We start from the raw sequence: 25,349 nt of genomic DNA on the forward strand, positions 1-25,349 counted from the left end.
CGCGGAGAAATGTTTATTTTCAACTGCATTTTATTGCGGATGGTGTGTTCTCCTGTTTACTTGCCAGGACATTGAAAATGTTGCATTTGACACTAGACTGAAATGCTTCTATGTCAGCCAGGATTTATTGACACGTTTTCAATTATGCAGCATTAAAAATAAAAAATAAAATGAAGCGCATACATTGTGCTGCAAATACAGTGCTGCCTATTGAAGGAACCCCATCTGATGACCCTTTTGTAAATCAAGTTTCAGTCATGCGTTGTAGTTCCCTCAGCGTCAGAGGGGCAACTAGAACTAAACTTCGGGGGAAGGGGGGGGAGGGGGGGAAGGAGGGGGGTTGAGGGGGGCTAATACAAATTTCGGGGGGGCTAATTCTTCCAACAATAGGCAGAGTGGAAATGAAGGGGTGGAAACACAACAAAGCCTAGTTAACAAGTAAATGGTATTTTAAAGACCTGTGAAGTACTCGGGAGCGGCTGCAGTAAGACGGTCAAGCCAGTCCGGGAAGCGGTCCCAGCCCGGGCTGACACGCACGAGGGGGGGCCGGGGGGAAACCCTGAGCCCAATGGGCGTTGCGCGCCTGTCAGCGTGCAGTTCTGGTGCAGGATAAATTTTCCCTGCAGTTACAAATCAAACCAAGTGTAAAATGTGGAAAACTAAACTTGCCAGCATTTTTTGCAATTCCATATGACGGAACTACCTTTTGACTATTAATACCGTATTTATTTATCTAGCAGTTTCAATGCCCTCCCTACCAATGGTTTCAAATCTTTAAGTTGTATTTTAATTTAATCGTATTTTTTTAAAATTTAACGTTTGCATTAGAAGTGACTGTTATAGTGCTGACCTGAACTGAGTTTCCTCATAAACGAGGCATTTTTGGGGGCAGACCAAAACAGGTAGTGCATCAGAAGTTGAAACCTGACACTTTCTCGATGTCCTTCAAAGACAAGGACTGTTTGGTTTCTTTTTGCGCTCATAATAAGCTCTGCTTTCAAAACGAATCCCTACCGTTACCCTGATGCTCATTAAACGAAACCAGAGAATTATCGTCCTTGCTCTGCTGCTTAACTTTTTCTGTCGATATGTCTAAACAGTTTAGGATTGTGTTTACCTCTGGGAATTGTGGACATGTTATAGGCCTAGGCCAATTGCTCGGTAGCTCGGCAGTTGAAATGGTGTAAACAAGTCCTGTCACAAGCTCCCCAGCTGTTGGCAGTGCGCAGACTTTAATCTGCTCTCGGAGTGTGTGTGTGTGCCCTTCAGGTCATCCAACTAAGATGGTGTTCATTGTGCAGCCTGTGCTTGGAGCAATGGACACACATTAGCTGCTGCTGAATGCTAATACCAAGAACCTTGCCCAGATGCATGCTTGAGTCCATAAAGCTAAACCATTCTAGCCGTTTTAAAAGCTAAATGGAGCCTCCAAATTTGTGTAGGCAACGCTGTGGCGCAAGCATGTTTTAATGCGGGTCCAACCTTCTCTACAAGGGGCAGGCGCGCAACACCCATTGGACTCACAGGGCTTCAGCCCCCCCCCCGTCGTGTGTGGCAGCCCGGGATGAGACACCTTCCCGGGCAAAAAAGCAGCCGCACCCGGGCACTTCACAGGTCTTTAAAAGACCATTTGCATGTTAATGAGGCCTCGCTGTTGTTTCACCCATTCTAAGAGCCCCTGCAGCTCCACTCTGCCTATTGCTTAAAGTTCAGCCCCCCCCGAAATTTTTGCTCAGCCCCCCCCCCCGAAATTTGGCTCTAGTTGCGCCTCTGACAAGGGGTCTTATGGGGCGGGAGGGTTCTCCCCAAAGAGAACATTTTGAAAAAAATAGTGGGCAAATGGAGCATTTTCATTGTTCCATGACCACTGCAGGCTCCTTTAGATACAAAATTGATGGACCTAATGCAGTTAGTTACCATCAGCATCCTCAGGACCAAAAATAAAATCTGCACATGAAGGAAGAAGGCAGACTGGAAGAAGGGCATGTATGAATGAACTCTTGACACCCAGCAGATAGAATACCATAGGGCAGGGGCATAGTGTATATTTTTACAGTTTAAAATACACAGATCATTTCAATATTTTGTTTCCATATGAATATATAGAAAAAGAAAATAATTATTGGCAAGCAAAAGACACACTATCGCGTAAACAAGAATGTATCACTGCCCTTCCAAGCTATTCTGTCAGTATGCAAATGAAACATTGCGCACACGCTGCACAGTTGAGTTGTGCCGCTCTGTGAATTCGTGGTTGGTGTACAGTAGACAGGCTGTCACCCACCTCAAGGCTAAGCAAGAAGAGATCACTACAGAAACCCACTATAGACCTGCATGTAAAACAACAAGGAACAATATGCAAAGGTGGCCTTGGAAATGGAGCGCTGGGATGGGATGACTTGAAATCACTGGAACTTTAGGGCCGCTTCATGGACATATGAAACTGTGCAGTAGTTATCGGTAGTTCTCAGGTTTTGCAGTTTAGAAATGCTAAAAGTGACCATATTGCGTTCTGTTGAATATTTATACAGGCACACCCTGAAGCATTTCCCTCGTTTTCAACCTGGCTGGGTGCCTACCTCGCACCGTCTACAGCACACAGTTGCCAGTTGTTCTTTGCAGTTTTAATGGAGCACTTCATTATTCAGCTAAGCACTCATGGTTGTGGAAAGAAGAAAATCCGAAGCGATGCTTTTCAAAATGTAAACAAAAAGACATATTAGGCAACCGAAGATAAGCAACCCCGCCCATCCCTGCAGGCCGCAGCTGTAGCTAGCATTTGCCAAAGTCAGAAAGAGCTAGCTTTTCAACAGGCAGTGGTCTGTTGCTGAGAATTTAGGATTGAGTGCGACACCTTTAAGACAAAAAATAAGACCGATTTGAAAACGCTCCATTTATTAAAATGTATTTTCAACTGTTTCACAGTGAAAAAAATGCTTTTAAAAAGCACCACACAGAGGACCATTTTCAACTGGTGTCACTCCAGTAGAATTCGCACACACTTAGGCCCTTCCATCTCAATCACACTGTGCTTGTGATGTCAGACCAAGCCAAAGAGTGTGGTAAATAAGACCAGGATCGGCCAAAAAAGCTGCAGATTGGTCAATAATGAATCTGCCTCAGAGGCTGAAATGCCTGATTTATGGGCAAGAGTCAACCACTTTTTGGCAGCTGTGTATCTGTGTGTACATTTACAAAGTGTGTGTGTGTGTTTGCGCGCATGCGGGGGAGTGAATGAGTGTGTGAAGCCTCCTGTAGGCAAATGTGTAGGCATTTAAGTACATCATTCATAGTTTTTGAAAAGTACCCATCAGTAGCTCTTCCTGGGCGCCCTTTTCATCATGTGGGTTCCTTCTAACCATGAAGGATAGGAAAAGAGTTTAGTCACGAATGACAACATAGGAACCAGTGATGGTATAACTGGGTCGCAGGGGGCTACTGAAAAGCAGTGCGAGAAAAAGTGAAATAGTGCAAAAGTGCAAAATAGTGATATCAAAATTAGATGGCTCTGAGGAAAGTACTTATTTATTTGAGACCTCAAAGTCTCTAAAGCTTAAAAAGAGCGAAATTGGTAGTTTTAACTAATAGCTACCAACAGGTTGGTCGACATGTTTCAGCAGGAATTACGGATCACACTGGTATCCACTGCATTCTTCAGGACCTGTGTCGCTACTGCTAGTGTTGTGTGAAGAAAATATGAAAAAGGAAAAGGTATCACCTGGGTATTAGTGAAGGATCATTCTCCCAGCTATGAAGTCCGAAGGAGAACAAACATAGTCGAAAACAAGGGAAAAACATATAATTAGTATATCTACGGTATCCAAAACATTTACATGGTATACCATATCTATAAAGAGAATTTATGAAGCAATCCTCTTGGTAGTGCTTTAATTACTACATGGAACTACAATACCTACATATGATATGTAGTAGGGCTCCCACTTACCATATTGTGCAGGAGAGTACTGCCTCACCTCACCTGGCAAACAGCTCAGGTAATTGAAGCACCGCTCTAGTGGAAAGAGAGAGACACATACAGAGACACGTCAGCAAACAGCTGACTTCACACATAATCACAAATTGTACTGGTGTTAATAGTAGGTCAAAAAAGCCAAAAAACCCTGGCTAAGGCAATGGCCGCAGTTGAACAAATGGCAGAGATCAGACCCTCGATGGCCTGAAAATATGTTTAATGACAATTAAGCCAGTGCAAAGAACAAGCATATCTGTTCCTAAACATTGAGGTATGGGGTCCGCCTGCACCTCATTTTATGATTACTTATGCAAGTATCACTTAGTCATTAGAGAACTGCCACTAGTACACATCGTGACAGGATCCCTGCTTGTGAGGTTATATTTTAGCAGGTTATATTTTAGCATCAGCACTCCAGCTATTATATTAGAGCGCATTTCGTTAGTAATACCATCATCTGGGCGGTATCTGGTTAAACTGTAAACACATAGGCAGAGCGCCAGTACACAACACCCGCAATGACGCTTTTTGAACATTTGCTGAAAACTGCTCGCGTGTGGGTCATAACCAGCAGCCCAACGCGAGAGAACAAACAGAGCTCTAATGCGCCGTGAGTCAAATGTCAATTACCGCGCTGAGGGTTTAAACTCCACAAAGGCAGCAGAGCTCGATAGTTAATGCAGAGCTCTGGTCCTCCGTAAAACAATTAGCTCTTACCGCGCTCTGGGATTGAACTCTACACTGGCAGCAGCGCTCAATGGACTCTGGATAAACAATGCGCACACTGGTGGCGAGCGCGCACAATGGCATCCTGCTACTAGGATTGCTGACAGACAGGCAAGAAGAGCGTGTCTCTCACCTGTCCGTCGGTACTTCCAGCGTCCCTCTGACTGTAAGGGGAGGTAACGCGCGGAGTCAAACACTACAGTTTTACTTCCTCAACTGGGCGTGTCAATTGTCATCACATGACCACTAAGGATTCTGGGATATGTAGTCCTATTGAGAGAAAGGACGCTCACAGGTAGATTAGAGCTTATGAAAGCTCACAAATTTATTAATTTATTTATTAATACTCAGTCTCCAGAAACATTGATATTTGCATGTATGTTTAAAGCAGGGGCATCCAAAAGAAATGGTTTTTTTGGAGGTACTGTTGTTTGTAAAAGCTCAGGTACAGCGCACTAGCAGCTCTACATGTTACTATGGCTACCAATGTTGTAAGGCTCTATTTTAAGCCAAGCAATACCGCACTGACAAGTGGAACGGTAAAAAATAAATAACAAATAAAGATCCACTGAAATTTTCTTTATTATTTATTTTAATTTTAGACAGGTGAGCACTTGTTGATCAGGCAGAGGGGCTCCAATATGTGTAAGATATAAGTTGACGAAGGCAACGGGGTGTTTATGCCCGACAAAGGCCTAGAAAACACGTGTGAGGCTACACCATCACAAGGAATGGAAGATTATGGTGAATCATACATTGAACCTCACAAGAAATGGCGAAGTATGGAGAAAAGCAACCGTAGCCTGTAAACTGGTCAGGATCAGTGCCAGACCCCATATAAATGTTGAGATGACTAATACGCTAGAGGAGTGAATCTCACAGAGACATCCACGGGATGTCATCATTCAACCCGTCCTTGTCTGAGTTCAGAGTGTACACCCATTTTTGTTCTTTCCTGAACAGAAACTTGCTAATGTCTGTCACATGGTTGGGTATCAGGGGCTGTTCTAGAATGGTCCATCGAAATTCATCAGGGCCATGTCCCACCTCCAAAAAGTGATTGATCATTTTGGTGGACTGTTTACGACAGCGGATGGTGCTCCTGTGCTCGGAAATGCGCGTCTTGACCTTCCTGGTCGTCATACCCACGTATTTGTATTCACAGGGGCAGACTATCAAATAGATGACATTGAGGCTGTTACAATTTGTGAAGCGCTTTTGTTCCCATAGACGCCCGCCTCCAATGTCAATAGTGGTAGATTTGACGGTCTGGGGGCAGGCGGCGCAATTCCCACAGGGATGGTGACCTGTCACAGCTGTCATACCCCAAAGTGTTCCTACTGCTCTCGGAGTCGCTACTCTGGGTCTTGTGTGGACAAGTTGGTCTTTGAGGTTCCTCCCCCTTTTGAAGGCAAATAGAGGCGGGGGCAGATTATCATTCCCCGTGTTCAAGATACCCCAATGTCTCTTGATGATCTTCTGGATCTGATTGGAACGAGTGCCAAACGTGTTGACACAGGTGATCCGAGATTCTTTGGCTTTTGGGAATGTAGGCTCCAGAAGGCTTTCACGGTTATTATTGAACGCCCTCTTTTTTGACCGGCGTATTAATTGCTTCGGGTACTTTTTTTCAAGCAAGTTGTTCTCTAGCAATTTGGCATGATGAAAGAAGCCCTCCCTGGTGGAGCAGTTCCTCTGAATTCTCAGGAATTGCCCATAGGGCAGGTTGTCCCTTAGAGCTTTCGGATGGCAACTCTCGTAGCTCAACAGGGAGTTCCTTGCCATAGGTTTCCGAAAGAGCTCAGATTGAAGACCAGTTGGAGTTACATTAATTTTAAGGTCTAAGAAAGCCAGATGTGTATTACTGTACTCGACAGTGAAACGGAGGAATGCATTCCTACTATTCAGCCAATTGTGGAAAGTGTGAAGCTCATCCACAGTCCCTCGCCACACCACAAAGACGTCATCGATGTAACGTTTCCAGAGGCGAAGCGAGGCGAGAAAGGGGTTGGTATCGGTGAGGATGGTTTCTTCTTCGAACCGATGGACGTAAAGGTTCGCCAGGCTAGGGGCAAAAACGCTGCCCATGCTGGTCCCAGAGACCTGTAGGTACAAGGACTCCTCGAATTGGAAATAATTCTCCGTCATAGCCAAATTCGCCAAAGTCATAATGAAAGAGACCGGGGTGATGGAATCTAAATCATGTGCTCTTAGTAGGGTCTCGATCACATCAAGAGTCTCTCTTTGTGGAATTGACGTATAGAGAGATTCTACGTCGAAGGATACCAGTAGATCTATGTTGGCATCAAACTCGACGTCAGGTAGAATCTTCAGGACATCCTTAGTATCTTGTAGATATGTGGGCATCTTGTGCACCATCGGTCTCAAAAAGTAGTCTACAAAAGTTGAGAGGGGTTCAAGAAGAGACCCAATGCCTGATATTATTGGGCGTCCAGGGGGTGGCCGCTGTGGTTTGTGCACTTTAGGAAGCACGTAAAAGTAAGGGACAATGGGGTGTGCCAGTTGTAAATACAATGCCTCCTTTGATGTTATCCATCCCTCAGATAAAGCCTCTTCAACGTGTTGTTTGATGGCCAATAATAATCTCTCTGTAGGGTCCTCAGTGAGTTTACAATATGACTTTACATCACTGAGTTGTCGAATGCATTCCTCGCGGTATGTAGTTGTATCTAGGACCACTATAGCACCGCCTTTATCGGCAGGTTTGATCACTACCGAAGGGTCCTCTGCTAGTTTTTTCAAAGCTATCCGTTCTCTCTTAGGGAAATTGATGAATGGCTTGCTGGTTTGTTGTAAAAGATTCGTGATATCGCAGTCCACCGCCTCCTCAAAGGCCAAAACCTTCGCTGGCAATCCGGTGGTAGGTGGATTGAAGGAAGAAGGTCGTTTCAGACCTGTATTCTGGTCACTCAGAGTCAGATCACTTCCACCTTCATTCTCTTTTGCAAAAAGGAAGTGCAAGCGGATTTTCCTGAAAAATTTCCCCATCTCAATGTTAGTCTGGAACGGATCACCCATGTTAGTAGCCACAAAACCCAAGCCTCTATTGAGCATCCGCTGTCGTAAACAGTCCACCAAAATGATCAATCACTTTTTGGAGGTGGGACATGGCCCTGATGAATTTCGATGGACCATTCTAGAACAGCCCCTGATACCCAACCATGTGACAGACATTAGCAAGTTTCTGTTCAGGAAAGAACAAAAATGGGTGTACACTCTGAACTCAGACAAGGACGGGTTGAATGATGACATCCCGTGGATGTCTCTGTGAGATGCACTCCTCTAGCGTATTAGTCATCTCAACATTTATATGGGGTCTGGCACTGATCCTGACCAGTTTACAGGCTACGGTTGCTTTTCTCCATACTTCGCCATTTCTTGTGAGGTTCAATGTATGATTCACCATAATCTTCCATTCCTTGTGATGGTGTAGCCTCACACGTGTTTTCTAGGCCTTTGTCGGGCATAAACACCCCGTTGCCTTCGTCAACTTATATCTTACACATATTGGAGCCCCTCTGCCTGATCAACAAGTGCTCACCTGTCTAAAATTAAAATAAATAATAAAGAAAATTTCAGTGGATCTTTATTTGTTATTTATTTTTTACCGTTCCACTTGTCAGTGCGGTATTGCTTGGCTTAAAATAGAGCCTTACAACATTGGTAGCCATAGTAACATGTAGAGCTGCTAGTGCGCTGTACCTGAGCTTTTACAAACAACAGTACCTCCAAAAAAACCATTTCTTTTGGATGCCCCTGCTTTAAACATACATGCAAATATCAATGTTTCTGGAGACTGAGTATTAATAAATAAATTAATAAATTTGTGAGCTTTCATAAGCTCTAATCTACCTGTGAGCGTCCTTTCTCTCAATAGGACTACATATCCCAGAATCCTTAGTGGTCATGTGATGACAATTGACACGCCCAGTTGAGGAAGTAAAACTGTAGTGTTTGACTCCGCGCGTTACCTCCCCTTACAGTCAGAGGGACGCTGGAAGTACCGACGGACAGGTGAGAGACACGCTCTTCTTGCCTGTCTGTCAGCAATCCTAGTAGCAGGATGCCATTGTGCGCGCTCGCCACCAGTGTGCGCATTGTTTATCCAGAGTCCATTGAGCGCTGCTGCCAGTGTAGAGTTCAATCCCAGAGCGCGGTAAGAGCTAATTGTTTTACGGAGGACCAGAGCTCTGCATTAACTATCGAGCTCTGCTGCCTTTGTGGAGTTTAAACCCTCAGCGCGGTAATTGACATTTGACTCACGGCGCATTAGAGCTCTGTTTGTTCTCTCGCGTTGGGCTGCTGGTTATGACCCACACGCGAGCAGTTTTCAGCAAATGTTCAAAAAGCGTCATTGCGGGTGTTGTGTACTGGCGCTCTGCCTATGTGTTTACAGTTTAACCAGATACCGCCCAGATGATGGTATTACTAACGAAATGCGCTCTAATATAATAGCTGGAGTGCTGATGCTAAAATATAACCTGCTAAAATATAACCTCACAAGCAGGGATCCTGTCACGATGTGTACTAGTGGCAGTTCTCTAATGACTAAGTGATACTTGCATAAGTAATCATAAAATGAGGTGCAGGCGGACCCCATACCTCAATGTTTAGGAACAGATATGCTTGTTCTTTGCACTGGCTTAATTGTCATTAAACATATTTTCAGGCCATCGAGGGTCTGATCTCTGCCATTTGTTCAACTGCGGCCATTGCCTTAGCCAGGGTTTTTTGGCTTTTTTGACCTACTATTAACACCAGTACAATTTGTGATTATGTGTGAAGTCAGCTGTTTGCTGACGTGTCTCTGTATGTGTCTCTCTCTTTCCACTAGAGCGGTGCTTCAATTACCTGAGCTGTTTGCCAGGTGAGGTGAGGCAGTACTCTCCTGCACAATATGGTAAGTGGGAGCCCTACTACATATCATATGTAGGTATTGTAGTTCCATGTAGTAATTAAAGCACTACCAAGAGGATTGCTTCATAAATTCTCTTTATAGATATGGTATACCATGTAAATGTTTTGGATACCGTAGATATACTAATTATATGTTTTTCCCTTGTTTTCGACTATGTTTGTTCTCCTTCGGACTTCATAGCTGGGAGAATGATCCTTCACTAATACCCAGGTGATACCTTTTCCTTTTTCATATTTTCTTCACACAACACTAGCAGTAGCGACACAGGTCCTGAAGAATGCAGTGGATACCAGTGTGATCCGTAATTCCTGCTGAAACAGCCTCAATGTCATCTATTTGATAGTCTGCCCCTGTGAATACAAATACGTGGGTATGACGACCAGGAAGGTCAAGACGCGCATTTCCGAGCACAGGAGCACCATCCGCTGTCGTAAACAGTCCACCAAAATGATCAATCACTTTTTGGAGGTGGGACATGGCCCTGATGAATTTCGATGGACCATTCTAGAACAGCCCCTGATACCCAACCATGTGACAGACATTAGCAAGTTTCTGTTCAGGAAAGAACAAAAATGGGTGTACACTCTGAACTCAGACAAGGACGGGTTGAATGATGACATCCCGTGGATGTCTCTGTGAGATGCACTCCTCTAGCGTATTAGTCATCTCAACATTTATATGGGGTCTGGCACTGATCCTGACCAGTTTACAGGCTACGGTTGCTTTTCTCCATACTTCGCCATTTCTTGTGAGGTTCAATGTATGATTCACCATAATCTTCCATTCCTTGTGATGGTGTAGCCTCACACGTGTTTTCTAGGCCTTTGTCGGGCATAAACACCCCGTTGCCTTCGTCAACTTATATCTTACACATATTGGAGCCCCTCTGCCTGATCAACAAGTGCTCACCTGTCTAAAATTAAAATAAATAATAAAGAAAATTTCAGTGGATCTTTATTTGTTATTTATTTTTTACCGTTCCACTTGTCAGTGCGGTATTGCTTGGCTTAAAATAGAGCCTTACAACATTGGTAGCCATAGTAACATGTAGAGCTGCTAGTGCGCTGTACCTGAGCTTTTACAAACAACAGTACCTCCAAAAAAACCATTTCTTTTGGATGCCCCTGCTTTAAACATACATGCAAATATCAATGTTTCTGGAGACTGAGTATTAATAAATAAATTAATAAATTTGTGAGCTTTCATAAGCTCTAATCTACCTGTGAGCGTCCTTTCTCTCAATAGGACTACATATCCCAGAATCCTTAGTGGTCATGTGATGACAATTGACACGCCCAGTTGAGGAAGTAAAACTGTAGTGTTTGACTCCGCGCGTTACCTCCCCTTACAGTCAGAGGGACGCTGGAAGTACCGACGGACAGGTGAGAGACACGCTCTTCTTGCCTGTCTGTCAGCAATCCTAGTAGCAGGATGCCATTGTGCGCGCTCGCCACCAGTGTGCGCATTGTTTATCCAGAGTCCATTGAGCGCTGCTGCCAGTGTAGAGTTCAATCCCAGAGCGCGGTAAGAGCTAATTGTTTTACGGAGGACCAGAGCTCTGCATTAACTATCGAGCTCTGCTGCCTTTGTGGAGTTTAAACCCTCAGCGCGGTAATTGACATTTGACTCACGGCGCATTAGAGCTCTGTTTGTTCTCTCGCGTTGGGCTGCTGGTTATGACCCACACGCGAGCAGTTTTCAGCAAATGTTCAAAAAGCGTCATTGCGGGTGTTGTGTACTGGCGCTCTGCCTATGTGTTTACAGTTTAACCAGATACCGCCCAGATGATGGTATTACTAACGAAATGCGCTCTAATATAATAGCTGGAGTGCTGATGCTAAAATATAACCTGCTAAAATATAACCTCACAAGCAGGGATCCTGTCACGATGTGTACTAGTGGCAGTTCTCTAATGACTAAGTGATACTTGCATAAGTAATCATAAAATGAGGTGCAGGCGGACCCCATACCTCAATGTTTAGGAACAGATATGCTTGTTCTTTGCACTGGCTTAATTGTCATTAAACATATTTTCAGGCCATCGAGGGTCTGATCTCTGCCATTTGTTCAACTGCGGCCATTGCCTTAGCCAGGGTTTTTTGGCTTTTTTGACCTACTATTAACACCAGTACAATTTGTGATTATGTGTGAAGTCAGCTGTTTGCTGACGTGTCTCTGTATGTGTCTCTCTCTTTCCACTAGAGCGGTGCTTCAATTACCTGAGCTGTTTGCCAGGTGAGGTGAGGCAGTACTCTCCTGCACAATATGGTAAGTGGGAGCCCTACTACATATCATATGTAGGTATTGTAGTTCCATGTAGTAATTAAAGCACTACCAAGAGGATTGCTTCATAAATTCTCTTTATAGATATGGTATACCATGTAAATGTTTTGGATACCGTAGATATACTAATTATATGTTTTTCCCTTGTTTTCGACTATGTTTGTTCTCCTTCGGACTTCATAGCTGGGAGAATGATCCTTCACTAATACCCAGGTGATACCTTTTCCTTTTTCATATTTTCTTCACACAACACTAGCAGTAGCGACACAGGTCCTGAAGAATGCAGTGGATACCAGTGTGATCCGTAATTCCTGCTGAAACATGTCGACCAACCTGTTGGTAGCTATTAGTTAAAACTACCAATTTCGCTCTTTTTAAGCTTTAGAGACTTTGAGGTCTCAAATAAATAAGTACTTTCCTCAGAGCCATCTAATTTTAATATCACTATTTTGCACTTTTGCACTATTTCACTTTTTCTCGCACTGCTTTTCAGTAGCCCCCTGCGACCCAGTTATACCATCACTGGTTCCTATGTTGTCATTCGTGACTAAACTCTTTTCCTATCCTTCATGGTTAGAAGGAACCCACATGATGAAAAGGGCGCCCAGGAAGAGCTACTGATGGGTACTTTTCAAAAACTATGAATGATGTACCCTGTCTAGCGAACCAATATCACTAGCTCTATTGCATAGTCGTATCTTGTGAATTTCATACCTTTGACCCTCCATTACTTTTTGTATTGTGTTTAGTTACTTTCGGGGAGTGTAGTGCTGAGTGGTCATTAAAATTAATCCCTGAGACCCAAACCCATTTTGACTTGTTTGAGGCATTTAAGTACACCCACGACTTCAAGTGTGCAGATCCTATTAGCACCCAGACTCACCAGTAATTAAACTGTCTGTGAAACAGGTCTCTCCTGGGCCCTGAAAAACTGTCCTTAACTTCACAGACAAAAAGACTTGTCAGCTTCTCAACAATGACTATAAAAACCCATAACGTTATGTAATCCATTTCGGCGATGCAGCCTATTTACGTTTCTCATGTTTTTTAATTCAACTTATTTTTGCTTTGTCCAAATGTTGCCACCTGCCAGGACTGGAGGCATTTGATTAACAAGCACTTGCAATGCAATAGGTCTCGCATTTACGCAAGTTTGAGCTATTGACATTATAAATGACAATGCCTTTTATTTTCGTTTTCATTTTTAAAACATAAATAAAAGGCATTGTCACTTACAATGCCAATAGCTTAAACTCGTGTAAATGCGAGACCTATTGCATTGAAAATGCTTGTTATACAGAAGCAAGCTAGAGGTGCACAATCACGTGACTCGCAATGGCCAACGGCCCCCACCCCACCTCCCATCAGAAAGCGGGGCTCCTTACCAAAAAAAAAGTAACAAAAAACAGGCACACACAGAGCAGCAGCTAGAAACTGGAATAGGTATATGTATCGGCCTGCTGAGAACGCGCGTACATGCAATTGGTGTCGCAGACAGTTAGGGGTGGGAGATTGGGTAAAGGAAGGAAGAGCGCAAGCAGACGTACGCACGTATGTGTCAGAGACCTGGTAGCGGTGCATTCTTGTGTGCTCGAGACAGCAGTGCACAGCAAGGGAACTGAGTCACGCGGAAAACCTTGTGGCACCCCGTTAGCAGACCTATCTGTGGCTTCTTTAGTGTGACACTAACGGTTAACAGTAGCACGTGTGGGGCAATGTGGGAGTCACATATGAACAGAAACATCACAAAGTACAGACACCACCGCCGTGTTACTCAGAATCACTATTTACATGCCACTCCGTGCCCGTCTGGATCCAGAGAAAATCAAATTAGCAAAAAGTATTGACATACGTTACCTCCCTCCCCTACGAACCGGCCCATCACCTCGTGCCCGGACAGGGAGCCTCTCTCGCTTCGCGTTGCAACACGCGAGTGAAGGGACATGTAACCACCTGAGCCCCCCTCTATTGCCAGGAGCCGCGACCTTTATGTGCTCCTGGGGACTACCCTTGATTAACTCGGTCCGCGCGCGCCATGTCAGGGACAGCTCAGTGGCCTACGATAATGCGCGTATATATAAATAAAACGGGAACGAGGCACGCCGCTTAGCGGCAGGGAATCTGATGACCCCGTGGAGAGGCGCGGCTGGCGCGGATATATATATATATATATATATATATATATATATATATATTACCTACTGGCGGTCGCCAGTAGGTAGTTATAGTTAGGACCCTGTTTCCATAGGAAATCCGCAACATTCTATTTGGAATAACTTTGGCGCCGGTCGACGAATCCTCGCGAAATTTTCAAAATAGGTGGGGCGCTACGCTCCGCTCCTACCCTGAAAGTCTCGGGGGGATTTGTCAAGCAGGGGCCGAGAAAAAAGGGGGGTCCCAAAACGCGTTTTCCCCATGCATTTTTCCATAGGACCTTTAGACACAGCTACAGCCCGAACGGCTGAACAGAATTACTTGAAATTTGGCAGAGAGGTAGCCATAAGGTCAAGGAAGTGCCTTTTGCAGGTCTGGTGTAAATCTGTTCAGTATTGCCTGAGAAAATAGCATTTAAAAGCATATATATATGTGGGCGGAGCCTAACCACACATCTCATCCTGAGATCTGATTGGCTGTCAGCACTTCATCCAAGAAGTGTTGGCAGCCATCTTGGGACCAATATACATGATAGCACCTCATTAAAAAGCATTGCAGTTAATAGAAGGTTTTAAGACTTTAGTTACATTATAAATCATTTGTTGATGGTACCATACTCATTTTAGGAATTGTGGTATGTTCTAAGGTGATTTCACCATGTGAAAAAGCCTTCTGCTGGGATATCATGATTGAGAGAAAAATATTTTCTCATGCTTTTACCACAGAGGTTTGGAAGGTGATCTATAGGCTAAACTGAGAGCTTATTTTCTGTAAATTCACATTATCTTTCTCAGTCATGTGAGAATGAAGCCTGACATTCTCAGTAAAACATGTACATCCAACAAGGGCAGAGACTGTCAGTTGATTCCTTTGTGTTCTACTGCAGCTTCCCAGAGTGTTCCAAAGAACTACTAGAGCGCTAACAGTCCTACTTATGATAAACGTATGGCACACCTGAAGCCATCTTGCTTGGATTAAAGTGGTAACTCTTAAAACATTTAATTTAAAAAGGAACAAAATGAGGGGGTTCATTTTTCCATAAAAAGTATGATTAGTGCTGCAGAAAGAAAAATTAGGGCACATTTTGAGTGACTTCTCAAATCCTCTTCTATTTCATTAAAAAATTCTGACATGCAGACTGAAACATGCACTTTCAATACCAGCAGCAGTTTTCCCTGGTGAGCAGTAGCTTTACTACAGTGATCTAATGAGCAAAAAGAGTGCTAACATTCTGAATTTATGGCAAATGTGTGACACATCTGAATGCCTTCTTGATGGAATCAAAGTAAAAAACTGAAAGTATTTCCTACTGAGGAGACTGCAGTAAATGAGGAAATTAGGAAACTTCATAACAAATAAGTCTCCCAAGATGGCCACCAGAGACAAAAGAGCCCAAATGTAGCCCAAATATCACCCAGATGTAGCCCAAGTATAGCCCAATGACAGAATGTCCCAGAATGTTCTTAAAAACAACTAGAGCGCTTACTGTCTTCATTATGACAAAAGTAAGGCACACCTGAAGCCATCTTGATTGGAATAAACTGGTAACACTTAAAACATTTAATTTAAAAAGGAACACAATGAGGAGGTTCATTTTGCCATAGAAATTATGATGAATGCTGAAGAAAGAAAATGAGGGCACATTTTGAGTGACTTCTCAAATCCTCTTCTATTTCATTAAAAAATTCTGACATGCAGACTGAAACATGCACTTTTAATACCAGGAGCAGACTTCCATGGTGCAGTAGTTTTACTACAGTGATCTCATGAGCAACTAGAGTGCTAACATTCAGAATTTATGGCAAATGTGTGACATATCTGAATACCTTCATGATGGAATCAAAGTAAAAAACGGAAAGCATTTCCTACTGAGGAGACTGCAGTACATGAGGAAATTAGGAAACTTAATAACAAATAAATCTCCCAAGATGGCCACCGGAGACAAAAGAGCCCAAATGTAGCCCAAAATCACCCAGATGTAGCCCAAATATAGCCCAATGACAGAAGTGTGCAAAACACTTATTATTTTGTGTTTTTGCAGTGTTATATAGTGCAGACTTGTCAGGTATTGGAGTGCTTTACATGAGCATTGGTTACATCACACAAGAACAAATTCATTTTGGTTGTAGACATGGGGAGACTAAGTGATTTGACCAGAATCACAGAATGTCGAGCTGAAGCAGAAACTTCAACCTGGTTCCCCAGTTGCAAAGTCTGCAGTTCTGGAAGTAACACCACATCCTCTCCCCTAAGTGCAACATTTAATCAAGTGGTCAACTGGATAAAAAAACATAAAGATAACAAATAATTTAAAAGTGCTTTGTCGCTATTTGAAAACTCAGAAAATATGTCCTTATTTTAGTCTTTTAGAGCACTAACCATAATTTTGATGCCAATAAGACCCTCTCATATATGTAATTTCTAAAGGAAATGCTCTAGGTATTACAGTTTTGATTACATCAAGATGATGTCAGGCGTTCCACACTTTTGTAATAAATATAGAATGTTAGCAATCTAGTTGTTCATTAGGATACTGTTGTGAGGCAGAGGCCAGGGGCACGGACTCTGAAAATTGAAGGCAGGTAGGAGGGTGCAAAGGCAACAATTTAACCACACTGAGCAGGCAGGAAGGGCCGTGGAAGCACAACAGACTATGGAGGGCAGTGGAAAGGGGGGCAGGGGCAACAAACCAACAATACAGGACTTGCAAGAGAGGCTGTTGGAGGGAAGATCTATTACGGGTCAAGGAAGCTAGGGGCGGTCCCCAGATCCCCGGGAGCCACCACAGAACTGAGCAGGAGAGTGAGTCAGGGACAAAAGGGGCACCTTAATTTGAGCCGGGGTGCCTAGGAACGCTTGCTCCAAAAATGAAGAAAACAGACATATGAGACATGGAATTGGAGGCAGAATACAATGGCAGTTTAATGAGAAGATGCAACTTCAAAGAAACCGCAGAATAGAGACATAAAGTACAAAATACAGAATCCAGATAATCATACAGCTGTCATAATATTCTCTGTATCTCAATTAATGTACTGACAGAGAGAGAGAGAAAACACATCTATAAATGCATCATGAGAAACAAGTTACACCAAGGAAAATGTTACCTAGGAACACTCACGTTTACTCTTAGAGCAAGCATTCCTGCAATTACAATACAAAATCTTTTAAATGCAAAAGTAAAGAGAACAATGGTTAAACATAACATGACATTTCACATAGGTAAAATAGAATAAGATACTTCAAGCAAAGCAGAGCAAGACATTTTAAGCAAAGGAAGACAAGAGCTCCCAGCTCTTGGGGAAAACCTGCACTGCCTGTTAACCTACATACAGACGGCGAGGTAGTCCGTCGATATCTGTGGGTGCTCCCTTTTTATATCATTTTGTGGGCTCCTTTGCACGCTACATCTACCTACGTATGCTACCCAAAAGCTTCGTCTGCAGATTTTACCAGACATTTCGTCATTTACCCACTTAATGCTGACAATGGACTGGGTGAAAAGGTCAGTCTCTCAGGCCAATCGCTTATCGTAAGTTCCATAGAGCAAGCAGAAAATAATGGGTATTGTACGGGAATTCAATATATTCATGTATAAAATCTCCTCAGTTCTCCTAACTTGACGCTCTGCGGTTGCCACTTCCTTAAAAGCGGGAAACCTGCCCAGGAAGCAAGTACCAGTCCAGGATGCAGCCTACTGTATGTCGACAGCTTCAGGGGGATGTTGAACTTTGATACCGAGCACGGAGCACTCGGGTAGGGTGGGGGCTACTAGTTTGGATCAGAAGGCCTCGCAGACCTGCCTTCAGACTGCTATACACTAAAATTGCAGAGCTATGGTCAATTTAACAAAGAGGCCTACATATTGAACAGAAGGGCCTACACAGGGGTTTTATGCTGGCTGAGTGGTAAGGATGTCTCAGGATAATTATATAGCAACACAGGACCCGCGGGTCAATTTAATACGGCCTACAAATGCAGCTGGCAGGGCAAGGACAAGGGTCTCATACTTCAGGTGTGGACAGAACGGGCCTGGGGGCCCCTGTGATACAAAATCTACCCTCCTTCAAGGCTGTGGCAATGTAATAGACCATTGTGGGCAGAAGGAAGAGGCAATGGTAGTACAACCATACATGCCAACAGACCCGATTCAGCCAGGAAAGGTCCAATGTTTTTAAGCTCAAATGGGCTTTGTTTGATCTGTCTCCTGTCTACAATATCCTCTTTTTCAATGTAACTCAAAGGGGAAAATCAATACCCCAGTTTTTTTTCTTACCAAGTTCAAAATGTTCGCAAGTATGGTACATTGGATCATGGAAGGAAATGGGATAGGGTCATGGACTTGGATAACAGAGGACAGGAGGGACATGGAGAGGTGCACCAAACTGACCCTGCAGGGCAGGCATCAGGGTTTGCAGCAGCACAATACACCACACAGGGCATGCAGGACGGGAGTGCAGCACAACAATCCATAGAAAGCAAGAGGGAGGGGACAGGACCATGCACATGGACAACAGAGAACAGAGGGGCAAGAGGCAATGGTAGCTAGCTGACCATAATGGACAGACAGGAGAGAAAGCTGCAGTATAACAGACCATAAAGGGCAGGAGGGACGGATCAGGGGCATTACAATGGAACAGACAAGCCAGGAGGGAGGGAGTAGGGCTGGGGGCAAGGGGGCAGGGCAGGAGCAGCAAGATAGCCATGGAGGTCAGGCAGGATGGGCACTAGAAGCAAGACACACCATGAAGAGCAACAGTGAGACTGTGATGGCATACACACAGACCATGGAGGGAAGGTGGGAGGGGGTCAGGGGCAGCTAACTGACCACACAGGGAAGGTGGGAGGGGCCATGGCAGCACAGAAGACCATGCATGGCAAGTGGGAGGGTTAGTGGCAGCACAATGGCTATGATGGGCAAGAAGGAGGGTGGAGGGGCATGCACAAAGGACGATGGAGGATAGAAGGAAGGGTCAGGACCTGTGCACAGACAAGAAAGTTCAGGGGAAGGGACCTCACAACAGACCACACGGGGCAGGCAGGAGGAGCAGTTGCAGCACAACAGACCAGGGAGGGCAGAAGGGTGTGGCAGTACAATGGACCATGTAGGACAGGAGGAAGAGGATAGGGGCATGGCATGTGGACAGGCAGGGTGGAGGTGGCAGGGACAGGTTACAGTCATCTGACAATGCTAGGCAGGTGGGAGGGGAGTGGCAGCTCAACAGAACATTCAGAGTAGATAGGAGTGGCAGGTCCATGGGACATGGTGGGCAAAAAGGATGGAGCAGGGGCATGCACAAAGACATCGGAGGGCAGGGGGAAGGAGAATAGGTGCAGCAAGCTAAGCACAGAGTTTAAGCAGGAGGTCAATGATGGGGCATAGAATTGGGCAATGGAGGGCAGGAGGAGTGGACTGGTACATCATACTAAATTGAGGGCAGTGGCAGCACATCAGACCATGCATGGCAGGAGGGAGGAGGCTAGTCCATGGATTCACACAACAGAGGATAGGGAGGAAGGGGATGGGGCAGCAAGCTAACTGTTCAGAGAAGGCGGGTATTAGGAACTTTATTGTTTTTAAAACATTGTGTCTGTGCGAACTACTTAAAATATGAACAAGTATGCAGCATAATCTCACTTTTATTCAGGAAGAAGAGGACGTTTGTGACTGTGACTCCGGGCTCACTTGGCAGAAACACCCCCTGACCCTCCACCCCCTATCGCAAAATGTAATGCCTGTGAAAAGGGTAGGTGAACACAGTGTTATATAGAACATAGTCCTGAGAGCACGATTGAAAATGAAAACTAGATATAGTGTATGGTATAAACTATGCACCAAAAAGTGTGATATAAGATGAACCGGGCGTGAAAAATAATATGCAATACATTGTGCGCAATGACAGATTCATTGGAGAGCGCGAGATAGCACAGGCACTAGCGCGTGCTATGCGATATGCGCCTTGGAGTGTAATATGCACAGGGCAGTGTTGTGTAACCTAACTAGTCTCTAAAGTTGTAATATAAAATATGTGCTGGGGAGTGTAACGTTGCATATGCACTGTGACAAAGATATGGATCCCAGATTGTAATATGTATGGCATAGCACTGTGCGTTATAACATAGGCATCGAGAAAGGCACGTTAGATGGGGCAATATAACCCGTGCGAAGACAAGTGTGGCATGACATATTCACGGGGTGGTGTTACAGTGCACATGGGCTAGAGAGTGTCATAGCATATGCACTAGCTAGTGGAATACAACACAGAGGTGTGTGGCACTCGGCAGGCAATGGTGGGTGTAACACAGCATTGGGCTCTGTCAGGAGCACGCTGTGACTCTCAAGTGATGTTCGTCCCCTTTCCAGAGAGTAAAATAAAAAGTATTACACATCCGGCAGTGGATGTGTGTTTTATTAACCGTGAGGGGGGTTTCTTGCATAGTTTTGGTCGAATTTTTGTCGAATCCCCTTTGAATGGCTTGGTGTGCATGTGTATTAAATGTGCCCGTCAATAGCTACCCATGTTTGTATAAATAAACGACAAGGGTGTCTACCAGGATTAGGCACGGTAGGGCATCAGACATGTCAGAGCTTCACTAGTGGTGTAAATACATTCCACGTGGATTCATTGCATGCATAGTCGCCTTTTAATGAATATCACGCAAATCGTCATGGTGATAGGTACGTACGGTTTGTCCAGCATGTCCTAGGTGTGTCTATAAATATATATTTTTTAAAAATAATAAAAAACAGTGGCCGGCCCTGGGGATTGGGGTCAAAAAAATATAATTAGGAGACTGGCCCTGGGGGATGGGGTCATCAGGGCCAATAAATTAGAATAAGAAGGGGAACCAAACAGCCCCCCTTCTTAAAAAACTAAAATAAATAAAAGACTGGCATCATGCCGGAGGCCATGCCCCCTCCGTGCAGCACTCTGCAAACGCGCCCCCAACAGGCATCTCCAGTATGCGCCAGGGAGCTGCGCTGCAGCCAGGTGTTCTGAGGCCAAGCCCCTTTTTACACCTCTCTGCAACGCAGCTCTGTGGCGCTTACTGGAGGTACCTAGTGGTCTAGTTTGACCCTAGGGACCCTTAGGATTCAGGGGGACTTAATCTCTCAACTTAGAACAGCCACAGGGCGCGTTTACACAGTGGTGAAGGGAGGGGACGGGGCCTGAGGTGACGTGTGCAAACACGCACTATGGCACGTTTTAAATTGGGGATATAATTTCCCTTCAATACTGAGGGCCCCTGGGGGCTAACTAGCCCACCAAGTGCTTCCAGTAAGCGCCACTGAGCTGCATTGCAGAGAGGTGGTCCAGGCCGTGCCACTTTTTACACCTCTCTGCAACGCAGCTCTGTGGCACTTACTGGAGGTACCTAGTGGGCTAGTTGGACCCTAGGGACCCTCAGGATTCAAATGAACTTAATCTCCCAACTAAAAATGGACACAGGGCGTGTTTACACAGTGGTGAAGGGAGGGGACGGGGCCTGAGTTAACGTGTGCAAAAACGCCCTGTGGCCTGTTTTAAGAGGTAGTTTTAATCCCCATGCCCTATTATACACTAGGGGCTTACAGAGGAGGTCATGCTAATCACAGGGGGACCCCAACGCATAATGTTCCCTAGTGTATGTAGGTGTTTTCACTGTATTCTAAGTGTCTTTTAACATAGCACTGGCTCTAGGACTGGTTAGTCAGACTCAGTTACCACCAGTATCCGTCTGAAAAAGTTGAGGGTACAGGATGATTTTGCAACAAGGCTTCTTTCTGCTCTTCTTTTTGTTCTTTCTGCACGTTATCCTTCTTCCTGCACTTATCTTCGTATTTGAGGACTTCTGTTGCTTCTTTCTGCACTTCTTTTGTTTCTTTCTGTGCATTTTTTCTTCTTTCTTCACATGTCCTATCTCTGTAGGCATAGTTAGAAATTAGCATTTAAAAAACCTTTGAAATTCACAGAAAAAACCATAGGTTTCAGGCACGTTATAGTTAGGAATTAGCATTTAAAAAACCTCAGAAATTCACTGAAAAAACCATAGGTTTCAGGGGTGTTATAGTTAGCTGGACTTTTCACTTGTACAAAACCATTGAAATTCCCCCGTTATAGTTAGTTCAGCTAACTATAACTCGCGCGCCCGCAATGCACTGCTGATGACGTCACATATTACATCACTCATGACATGGTCAGTGACATCACTCATGACATCACTGATGACATCTCAAATGACATCACTGATGACATCACTGATGACATCATCCTTGTGATAGAGTGGCAGACCTCCTCTCACCCTAATATAACCTTTGATACACACATTCAAAAATAGAGACTAAAATTTTCAAAACAATGGACATACCAATACCAGTTACAACAACCTCTTCAGTAATTCTAAGATCCACATACACATCCACTCATTCACCAACAGTCCTATACAGTCACTCATACATGTACTCACTCATCATATGTACTCATACACCTATACATCCTGTTACACAATGCCACTCATCCATAGAGTTACTCACACACATAGTCACTCATGCTAATAAAGAATCAAACATACATTTACTTGCATATACAGTTATACACACACCACCATACTTACTTCTACGGAAACTTACACATACTTAGTCTTTTAAACAATCACTTATAGAAACACATACTTATTCATACAGGAACTCTTTCAATCTCTCACTCTCACATATACTCACATATATACACCAATAGTCACATATACTAGTTTAAAACATATGTAGTTACTCATAAAGACACTATTGAGACAGTCATTCACTCACTAACACACCCATACACACACTCATCCACCCATACAGTCCTGCACACATGCTGTGTTCAACACATACAAACAGTGAGTCACTCATTCATGCACCTATGCACTACGTAATACCCCCCACCGAACCATGCAGACACTCAGACTGATACTCAAAAAACCAACTAATAACCTATATAGACACCCATGTAGCTACTCACCAACCCATGCAGCCACTTATACACAAAGTGAGAGACTGATACAGATATTTACATATTTAAACATTACTCACTAAGCCATGTATTCACTATGATACACTTAATCAGTCAGTTACACAATCAATTTTTCAAAAACAAATCATCCATTTAGACACTTATATACCCATTTATTCTTCCATCGACCTTGAGATATACATATATAAAACATATTTAATTTTCAGAAAAACACACATTCACTGGATGATGTCATCAGTGATGTCATTTGAGATGTCATCAGTGATGTCATGAGTGATGTCACTGACCATGTCATGAGTGATGTAATATGTGACGTCATCAGCAGTGCATTGCGGGCGCGCGAGTTATAGTTAGCTGAACTAACTATAACGGGGGAATTTCAATGGTTTTGTACAAGTGAAAAGTCCAGCTAACTATAACACCCCTGAAACCTATGGTTTTTTTCAGTGAATATATATATATATATATATATATATATATATATATATATATATATATAATAAAACAGGAGCGAGGCACGCCGCTCAGCGGCAGTGCGAAAGCAGAGTGAAACAAGCTGGAAAAAAGTGCTTACCGACTAATTAAAGGAGACAGTATAATGCCGCAAGTAAAAGATCCAGTCCGGATGGGCCGTCCCAAAAAGAGACAGGGCGGTAACAAAGAAGCCTCATTTTCAATCGGAAGCCAGCGTTTACCACAAAGGATGACGCAAGCCAATGGAAAGAAGGGGCGGGGCTTAAACTACACTTCTGACTGAAATCTCTCAATTAGAAGAAGCCACACAGAGCGAGCAGCGAATGCGCGCAGCAACACTAGGTGAGACCTAAAAACTGCTTGCCACTCATGCCGCAGCTTTACTACAGGACCCAGCCTGCTCCGGGGGCACTCTGCCCATTGGAGCCACTGCAGCAGGAGGCGCTTGATTAACATAGTTTCCATCGTTTTTTCCTGCAACATTTAGAGTCTTGTATAACCACACTTTCAACTCGGCCACCTTTATGTGTGGCTGCTGCTCCCTTTGTGTTGTGTCTTCCCTAAGGCAAGCATGTGTAATGTAAAGGCAAGAATTGAGTGACTTAACGCAAATATTTACCTGTTGCCTGGATCAAATGTGGCACAAACCTAGTCCCCGTGCATGCTGAGTGCGCAAGTGAATGAAACTAAGCAAATAAATAAAGACAATAGAGGTTTCTGTTCCTCAATTTAATGGAAATCTTATCTTCCACTCGGGACACTGGCCACCTGCTAATTTATTTGTTTATTTATTTAAATGTATTTACCTGTAGTAAGTGTAAAGTTCAGGTTTCGCAATCGCAGGACTCAGGCGGTTTTTACCACCAACTAACCAACGCCTGTTGTGTGGGCATGGAAAGTCCAGGCAGAGAGAGAGCGGGCCTCTCCAGTCCTCCCACCACCACGCTGCCTCAGGTCACGTGCTTATTGCAGAAGCATCTAGTAGCAGATCTCTGAAAGCCAGTTCTGATGCTGCTCCTGCTGGTGCTGCGGCGCCAGGATTGGCTGGGGCAGGGAAGCTCACCGCTCATTACTGAGACCGGGGGCTGCGGCTTTGAGTCACCCCCGTCTCAGTAATGTGGACTGTTTGCGAGACTGTTAGGGAAGCCTAATGGGCATGTTGGGCTAGACGTAGAAAGGCAGCCGTCCAACCCAGCGTGGTGTGCTCTATGCTGGCTGCTGTACGGGCAGGTGCATGTGATGGCAACTTTGTTTCACTTTCCAGACCCCCCGACACCCCAGGAACACACTGGCAGTCTGCTTGATCTCACTCAGCTGCCTGCAACCGTCCCACGTGGCTGCTGCTGAAATGAAGCACTTAAATATAATGACGGCACGGCTGCCTAATATAGTACATTTAATTTGGGGGCCAGGGGCAGAAATATAAGTGGAGCAACGGCCCAATGCCCTCACGGAGTCCTCGCCTGTTTGGAAGTACCTGTTTCTAGGATCTGTTGGCTGCGTTTGGGCAATGATCTATCAACACAAATAGTCTGCTTTGAGACAGCGTCAATTGTTTTTCTCCAGTTACACCAAACTACTACTGACTTAACAGGATTTTAATTGGGACCCTCCGTAAAACTTAACCATGACATTTTTTAGAGTCTCCATTTTCTCCCTCTTGGACACTCGTTTTGAGATCCCATTGCATTTCGGCACAACATGTATAAAGTTATTGTCCGTAATCTCCTGAATCAAGTTCTTGACTAATGTAAAGTTAATGAAGGTGCACAACTCTGTTAGTTTCCTTAGCAAGGTGTGTCAACGCAGC

General features: G+C 44.3%; 1 long non-coding RNA gene across 3 annotated transcripts in view; it reads left to right on the forward strand.

Annotated features, from left to right (window-relative positions):
* Window positions 1–25,349, forward strand: part of LOC146870156 (uncharacterized) — a 282,985-nt gene that overhangs the window by 256,755 nt on the left and 881 nt on the right. The window lies entirely within an intron of this gene.

The sequence above is a fragment of the Triturus cristatus genome, chromosome 1_1 (genome assembly GCF_964204655.1).
Source record: "Triturus cristatus chromosome 1_1, aTriCri1.1, whole genome shotgun sequence".
Taxonomy (NCBI): Eukaryota; Metazoa; Chordata; class Amphibia; order Caudata; family Salamandridae; genus Triturus; species Triturus cristatus.